Below are 9,038 nucleotides of genomic sequence, written 5' to 3'. Positions count from 1 at the left end.
CATGCTGCTTTTCAAGAGCCTTTGGTCTCTTATCAGTCAGTATAGGTTAGGTTATGCTGAGGTAAAAAAGAGCCCCCACATATCAGTAACTAAGAACAATAATGAGTAACTTGTTCTCATGCCCATTGTGGGTTGAGAGGGGCTTCTGCTTATCACAGTCACCCAGGGACCTGGGTTGAGGGAGGAGCTACCATCTTTAATTGCTGGTCACCATGATAGAACTATTTTTGTGACTCCAGACAACCGCAAGGAGGTTAAAAATTGCAGTGCAATTCATGCCAGTTACAGAGCCCCAAGCATAGACACTGTGGTTTTAATATTCCACCTCCAGGCTTATAGGAAGAATTGTAAGGATGAAATAAGTATGGCCAAGTACCACAGATCCCGTGCCACCACCATAGACTGGATCCCTTGCCAAAGACAGAAGCCTTTGCTTTTTGTGAGTCTCGGGTGTGTCACCCAGTGTGTGATTCATCCACTCCCCAGCACCGTGCCCCTCCCACTTTGGGAGGTGCTCCCCAAGCAAGACTCATCCTGTCAGACTGTAGCACCTCTGTGGAGGGCAGGCCCCAGCCCAGCTGCCTCCGCCTGGGGATCTGCCATTTGGGGCTAAATTGACTGCTCAGAGGAGCTGATGCCTGGCCAGCTGATTTGAAAAGAGATATGGTGAAGGAAAGCCACTGATGGCCGCGTGTCTCCAGCTGCCAGGGAGTAGGGTGAATTTACCTATGACTTTGTCATAGGCTGGCCACAGTGAGTAGTCCCATGTCCTCCTTCTTTTTCCAGTGACTTGCTTCGGACAGGAATTTCAGAAATGAGCAGCCGATTATGATTCTATAATTGTGGGGCTTTGGTAATTTGGGGGCTTAATTAATAACATGACAGTGAGTAAGTATTAAGAAAGAACATGATAACTTTGAAGCTCTTTACATAACTCATTAAGAGCACCAGCCTGGTTATGAACATATTTTGTTTACATTTATTTTTCCGTGCTCTTTTGATTGCCATCCAAATTTCAGAATATAAGAAATTAGAATCTCTAACTGACTTTTTTTCTTTCTGGTAATCTCCAAGTGGTTAAGTGCAAATACAGAGGTTAATGAACCATTGTTATCATTTTCCCTCATCATTCTTTATAATGTTTTATTCACAATATTGATTTCTTAATAAGGTTCACCAACCTTGAATTTGGAAGCCAAAGAATTATTTTTTTCACCTCCTTAAAAAATCCTTCAATTCCATTGACTAACCAGTGCACTGAGATCTCTTGATCCCAGACATTCTTTTCTTTAGATGATGTGAACTTTGAGGAGATTTTTATTGGTTTGAAAGATTTTCCTTGGGTCATTTTTTTGTGTTGTGGGAGAGTGTACCCAAACACCTACCTTTCTGTCATCTTGCATACTATTCCTTAAAATAGTCTTGTAATTGACCCTTAACTTTATTTCTTCTTTTTATCTGAAAGAAGCTTTGTAAATATTTGAGTGCAAATTTTAAAAGTTGAGTTTTGCTTCAAAATTTTATCCTTTGAATTTTGACACTCCCCCTTAAAGAAAGCTTCCTGAGAAAAGGGTGAGGTTTGAATTTATCTATTATTATTATTATTATTTGCAGTTCCTCCTTCAAAATTTATTCATATTCTTATCATTTGGAAAAATCAACTTCTTGGTAGTTCTGATAAATGATTTTAAGCATATTTTTAACTAGTGATTAGCCTTAATAGACTAAAAACCTTGTCTTTTATGTCTTTATGGATTGTATCCTAAGATCAGGGAGGTCTAAACCCCCTTTCAACAATATTGGTATAATATAGAGTTAAAGCATCATTGTCATTTTGCAGAATGAATAAAAAATTGTAAACAGAAACCAGACCTCTTATTTAGAGATAATGAGCTCAGAGGACAGTTCAAAGCCTGGGGACTGGTTGGTCTTTCTAAAGTTGGAGGGCACAGGGCATGGGGGTAGAAATGATTTTCCCTGAGTCCAGGCAATAATGGAGTGCTTTCTCTGTAGATAATATTTCTAAACATGTTATCAGTATGTTCTGGCAGTTCTAAACCATGTCAGTGATAAAACACTGGCCCAGTGGGCAGACCACAACCACCTCCCTTTTGCATGGGTATTGCCTCTGATGAGTGAGATGTGACTTAATTCACCAATAGAGAATAATTTATCTTAGCACACGGAAGATACATCTGAAAGCCTATAATTTAGCAGGTAGTCCATTAATTCCATTTTCATGGGAATTCATGGCTTTCTGGATTTGTTATTTTTATATTTCTGTTAACATAATAGCCATTAAAAAGCTGTAAGTATCCAACAACACCTGCTTTTATTTTTATTTAGGGATGAGGTTATAGAAACTTGCTTCCTCTGCATATTATTCTTAAGTCTTTTGACAGTGATGATAAAACAATCACACTAGCTTAAACCCAATAGATGACTCTGTTATGGTGATACTCAGGCATCTCACAGAACACAGCACAAGAGACAGGGTCCTGACTCTTGTTTTCCACTTCAGTCTTTCTTGCTACATCTATTTCATTTTTCTCTGTCCTTTCTGTAGTTGGGTTGTTCTTATTTATATATTAATATAACTATGGAGACTTTTCTCAGTTCTCTATATTAGTGTCACCTGTAGGGGCTGGAATTGTGGCTCAGTGGTAGAGCACCTGCCAAGCATGTGTGAGGAACTGGGTTAGATTTATGAGGTCTCAGAACCACATAAAAAAATAAAAATAAAAAAAAGATATTGTGTCCATCTACGGCTAAAAATATTTTTTAAAGAATATCACCTGAAGAGTTTTAAAAGGCCATTCTTTCCTGAAAATGTTAGCACTTAGTGCCATCAAGATGAAGGGTGTTTGCTGTAGGAGTCTTTCAATTTTTCATTAGGACTTAAAGTGATATTACTCAAAATAAAAAGTTTTGGTGGAGGTAACTGAGCCTTGCTCCCAGATATTCTGATCCAATGGGTCTAAAGTAGGGTCCAGACACTGCTATGTTTTAAAAGCTCTCCTGGGGATCCTAATATATAATCAAAGCTGGAAATTGCTGCTATGAACTCTTGTCTTTTTCAACTTCACTCAGTGAAGAGAGTGAGTCTCCTCTCTTTTTCCCTATCCAAATTTCCAAATTCCTGGGCTGTGGACTAATGAGCCCAGCTGATGTTATTCCCCAATGCAGTGGGCTCCAGTGAGGCACATTATTCAAATGGCAGCACACCTGTAGTGGGGCAAGGGAGAGCCTAGGCAAGTAATTAGTAATAATAATGATAATAATAATGCTAAAAGTAATAGAGTTCAGCATATTCCTCCAAAGCAAGGCAAAGGGAGTCCTGAACTGCTAAATTTGAGAACATGTGGCAACTGTTGCTAACTATTATTGTAGCTATTTTTTTCAAATTATATCTTTGTTTGAAAGAATGCAATGATGGGAATTAATTTTTCTTAGTTTGAAAGTTTTATGGGACAAAACAAATATTTTAATATATTTGATAACAAAAAACACAACTCTATCCATATCAGACTAGTCCTTACAAGTTGTGATGCATAAAATGATGTCTAATAACAAATACTATGGGGTATTTTGCTTGACATAATGCTCTAGTTGTAGCAGGCATAAATTTTACCCCACAGCACACTAAATTTTAAAAATATCACATTTCTTCAAAGATTCTCTGAATCAGTTAAGAGGCTCTGCATCTTCCTCAGTCCCCTTCTTTCTTCCCAGTGATTTTGCAGAAAATTCCAACCTAGTCTTATGTCTGGAGGGGCTGTCCCCTTGCTAAGTAATAATTCTGAGAGTCTTAAATAGTCTCAAATTGTCATTGCAGCTGGAAGAGAGTGGTACCATCATTTCTAAGCAAACTGAGCATTGAGATTCTTAATGGTCCCTAATGATTTGGATCTCGGAGTTCAGTTCTTCCTGCACCCTGAGTCACCTACAAGGTCCTCTCACCTCTAGAGGCATCGATTGGGTGGTATATATGAGCTGATGACCAGGGAGTCTGCCAATAACCTGTCCAAATTCAAACACCAGGGGGAACCTCTTCTTCCTTGGCCCAAATCTCTCTCTTTTCCCCAGTATTCACTCACCATCACCTTCTGAGACAAGTGTGTGCATAAAACACATGGGTAGGAATTGTGTTTAGGTACCTAGTAGTTTATTTTGATTTGTATATATAAAAGCACTTAATTTTCTACTGAAGCAGGAAACTTAAAGCTCAGAACTTAAAAAAAAAAAAAAAAGTTCTAAGAAGCTAGCCAGACAGACACAACCCCAAAATGTTGTCCAAAGGGTTCTAAGCTCAGAATCCTCTCTTGAAGGTGGGGAGGGACAGCCAGGAGGGCACCTCCGTGCTTCGGTAGATGGCACTGAGGAAGGAAAATGAGGGAGTCATGATGCTGATGCAGAATGTCTAAATGGTGACATGTTCCCTGCTGGTTTGAGGAGAGAAATTGGGCTTCCTGTGGCAACAACTGGACTTTGGAAGACAGAAAGTCTCTGTGATTCCTGAAGAAACAGAGCTGGAAGAGAGAGGAGGAAGAATACGGGATGAGGGAAAAGCACTTCCCAAGCCCCTGAGAAGTGGCAGAAACTGGTCCAGACAGAGCAGCTGGATACCTGCAGGGAGAGCAAGACCAGATGTCACCACGTGGCAAAGCTGGGGTGGGCACAACGCCCAAAGACCAGCACAATTGCACATCTCAGCAGAGGCTGGCAGTGGGGGCGCATCTTTGGATGTTTATTTCATAATGCTAGGACATTGTTCCAGAAAAGAAAAGAGGAGGGAAAGAAGGAGGAAACCCTTGAATTAATCAAAAGAGGCTCAGTTTGAACCAAAACTCAATGAGTTTCTTTGTAAGGGAAAATTTTCCACCGTTGGCTCAAATAAGGACTGTAGTGCTTATTAAGTTCAGTTATAGTTTGAGAACCAGTCACATCGGTGCCCATCTAGTTTTGTAAGCAACACATGTTCATGATACTTGTGTACTTATCTTCTGTGTAGACATTGGGTATTGGTTCTTCCTCCACGATTTATCCAGAAGGCTTTGCTGTCTCCAGAATGGTGGCTGCACCTTGGATGTCCTTTTCACCCAAGGGCTCTGCATCTTAGTTCTTGGTTGCTGTCCTGGAGTCTTTCTCCCATAAAGCCATTTCAAAATGTATTTGATGCAAAAGTCCCTTCCTACTCCATAGCCATATTCTAAATAAAGCATCATTCGAAACAAAACCATCGATGCCCCGACCGTGTACTCATTCATTTAATCATCCAGAATGAGAGAAAACCTAATGTTTTCAGACATACAAAGATTAAGAGAGTTTATCATCCACTGATCTTCATTAAAGGGAGTCTGAAAGTGTATCTTCTAGTAAGAAGAAAAAGCAAATATAAGAAAAAGAAATATAAGAAAGAATGTGAAATGTAAGGACCCAAAGGGGGAGATGAGCCTTCGATTTGGAGAACTGAAGAGATAGAAATACCTTCTGGTCGTAAAAGTTAGACAGCTCCCTATGTTCATATAGCTTTTTTACTTTTGAACATCTATTCTTTTTTCCTCTTTCTGTTTATAAAGTAACCACAAACAATTATTCATAAGTCTCTCATGTCTATTGTTATCTTCATCTCTACATCTATGCAAAGAGAGAGGAAGACGGACAAACATCAAATGAGATAGAGCTGATGTACGTAAGGAACCCAAACACCAACTTGTTGTCCAGTTAAAATGTAACTACTGTGTGCATTTTAATGTCCATTATTAAGTCGCTGAGTCAAGTGGTCCACATTTTTAATTCGTCTCCTGCCCTGCAATCAGAGCAAAGGTGTTACTTCAAGTTTTTCCCTTTAATATTCTCATTTTGTGAAAGAGGAAATGGAGTTATCAGTCAACAAAGAACACAGTTATGAGGATTTACATGATGTGAATATTCAAATTTGATGCTTTCAACAACAACAGTAGGTCAGAAATCATTCTTTTGTGATAGATTGTTATATATTTTTATGTGTTTTTTTTTTAATAACAGTTACCTTAAAACTGTTATTATTTTTATGTCAGACTTTTTCATTTCTCAGCCTTTACTCATGTGAGTGAGACAGTATTGGGATGCTTTTGCAGAACTATAAAGCAGTATGACACCAGGTGCCCTGCGGTTGTGATAATAACACGGCTTTTATAGAAGAAAAGTCTATTGAAATATGAACAATAGTAAACGTGTTTCAACAAAAATTATGTAATGGAAAAATACAAATCTTGTATATGTAGGCTAAGTGGTACCTAAACATCAACTGAATTTCCTGATTTTTCTTTGTTTTGAGATTTGGCCCTCTTTCTGTATTTCTCCTGTTGATTAATGGCATCAAAATTCCTGACTCAGAAAACATAAGTATCATCTTTTTATCCCTGTCATCTAACCTTTTTATTATTTTATTTTATTAAAAATTTTTTTTAGTTGTAAATGGACATGATACTTTTATTTTATTTATTTATTTTTATATGATGCTGAGGATGGAACCCAGTGCCTCACACGTGCTAGGCAAGTGCTCTACCACTGAGCTACAACTCCAGCCCTCCCTAACCTTTTAATCTTTTCCCTTCAACCCAAGTTTTAGTAACTTCCCCCTTTAGTCTCCCTATTTCTGATTTGGCATCAGATCCTATTAGGCTTGCTGGCTTTGGACCCACTTGCCTGCCATTGCCTTGGTTTGGATCCTTCTAGTTGTTCATCTGGGTGGAGGAATGGCCTCTCCACTGTCTCCAGCCTCTGTGGTGGCAAAATAAACTTGAGAAAGTGGAATCTGATCCTGTCATTGGAAGATTTGATAGCTCCTCTGTCCATGGAGGAATTTGTTTGCTTTATTGCAGCACAGAATCAGCCTGATTTTGGTACCACTTTTTATTTGACTGAGTAGCTGCAGGCCTTAGCTCCTACTGCTCCTGTAATGCTCCACGGTGACCTTCTCAGACATCCCTGCCTCACCTGGGTATTCCAAACCTGCTCTGGATCTGCTGCTCCTCTACCTGGAACACTATTCTTCACCACTGCCCCCGCAGTGGCCACACTCAGTGCCACCTTGTTTCTGATCTACCCCAAAATCCATTATTTTATACCTGAGTTTATTTTTTCTTGCCACAGGCCTCAAAAATAAATTTTATATGGCTCAGGGAGGATACTTAGAGCATTAACTGTTACCTTTTTTATTACCTGTCTTCCTTAATTACACTGTAGCTTCCTGAAGGGTCAGACCATGGCCTATTTTTCTTCATAATCATCTCTAGAGCCTGATTTTTACCCTGGAAGAAAGAGGCCTAACGTGAATATTTTCTAAATGAATAAGTGAATGAATGAATGGAGAAAGAAGGCCCAGAGAAACCATGTACCCTGCCAAATTTCATAAAATTAGTCATGACAGAATTGGGAGAAGAACACAGAGCTGACTTCCAAATTACTTCATTCTCTTTCTACCACAATGTTAATAAGTTTAATTTTTCCTATTATAAAAATAATTATTTGTAGAAAATATAGAGTACAGAGAAAAGTATGCAGAGAAGTTTTTCTCCTTTTGTCATAGTTAATATTGTCCTGTATTTATTTCCAGTGGTTTTGTTTTTTCTTCTTAAAAATAATTTGTAGAAATTAGAAAAATCTCAAGTATAAAAGTGAAAATGAGTCACTCATATTTCCATCTCCAGAATTACTTGCTGTTAGCATCATGTTGTATTTATTTCAAGTCTGTTTCTTACTCTTTCCCTCCTTTGAAAACCATGCTTTTCTTAAAAATGATACATGTTGTTACAAAAAATTCAAAGAGAACAAAACATTTCCAGGAGAAAAGTAAAAGAAACCATAGAAAATCCTGCTACCTAGAAATAATCATTGTTAATGGCTAACCCTTATTCCACCTATTTTTATAGATATCAACAGGACATATATAAAGACACGGTAGATCAATGGGTAGATCGATATAAAACAAAACAGAAAAAGTACAATTATTAATAATTATGTTCTATTTGCTTCTAAAATGAATACATTCAATTTTATTTAAACTAAATAGAAAAAAGGAATGTCAAATGAAACCTGAAGGATTGTTGAACTTATAATTTTTTCTCACAAGAAATGTTATTTTCTAAATAACATAACATACTCAAAAACAGTTAATAAAATATATTGTGGGTGGAAGCAGTTATTTTTTAAAGTGGCCCTGTTAATTGTACAGGCCATGTGGATTTATTCCCACTGGAAAGATGAGGTCTCAACAATTTCTTAGTCAGTCCTTTGACACCCAATTTTTGACAGCTACATTATGCTTTCATATTGACCTTTTTTATGGCTAAGTTTCAGCAAAAATGGTCTTACATTATAGCTGAATGCATTTTTTTTTTCCAGAGAAGGTTCATATTATCTCTATACGTCAGGGATTACATTTATTTTTATTCTGGTTATCTTTATCCATTTTCTATATTATCTTTCTGTCTTTTTATTTCTCCTTTACTTTATCAGCATTTCTGCTGATAAATCTTACATGTTGATACTTTAGTTTTTATAGTGTCTCTTTGTTTCAAGCTCCTGATTGATTTATGAATTTTATGTTGCTATTTTGATTTTTGAACTTTCAAATTTATCTCCTTTGAACTTGGGCATTAAAAACCATGTTCATGTTATCTTGTTCTGTACCTTAAACTAAATTGTGAAACATTTTCTTGCCTGTGTGTGCATGTGTGCATGCGCGCATGTGTATTGATGTTTAGATTTGAGTTCTTTGGCTGTCTTTCAGAAGCTCTGCTCCTTTGTGTTTTTCCTTAAAATCTTTCTCTATAATATGTTTGAGTCATTGGGATGTATCACCTTTTACCTTGCTAGTGTTTAAATTACTCTGGTATACAGTGGGTGATTTCTTGATTTCTCCCTCTCTGTACCTGACACTAGTTCATTTTTGCAAGGGCACGGTTTAGGGTCTGGGTATTTTGTGCTCTGTTCACTTTTCTTGCAATCTAAGGGAATACCCAGGAGAAGCAGAGTTCTGAGGCAGCATTACA

The 9,038-nt window shown here is 37.6% G+C and overlaps 1 protein-coding gene across 2 annotated transcripts in view; it reads left to right on the top strand.

Moving 5' to 3' along the window:
* Positions 1-556: 556 nt before the first annotated feature.
* The window catches only part of LOC114095067 (adhesion G-protein coupled receptor F2), a 36,143-nt gene continuing 27,661 nt past the window's right edge, over positions 557-9,038 (top strand). For both annotated transcript variants that reach the window (XR_011707731.1, XR_011707729.1), the window contains exon 1: positions 557-753. The gene's annotated coding sequence lies outside the window, so the exon portion shown is untranslated. The remainder of the gene's footprint in view (positions 754-9,038) is intronic.

Source organism: Marmota flaviventris, chromosome 6, assembly GCF_047511675.1.
Source record: "Marmota flaviventris isolate mMarFla1 chromosome 6, mMarFla1.hap1, whole genome shotgun sequence".
Classification (NCBI taxonomy): domain Eukaryota; kingdom Metazoa; phylum Chordata; class Mammalia; order Rodentia; family Sciuridae; genus Marmota; species Marmota flaviventris.
Note: the sequence above shows the minus strand (reverse complement) of the source record. Positions and strands in the feature narration are given on the sequence as shown.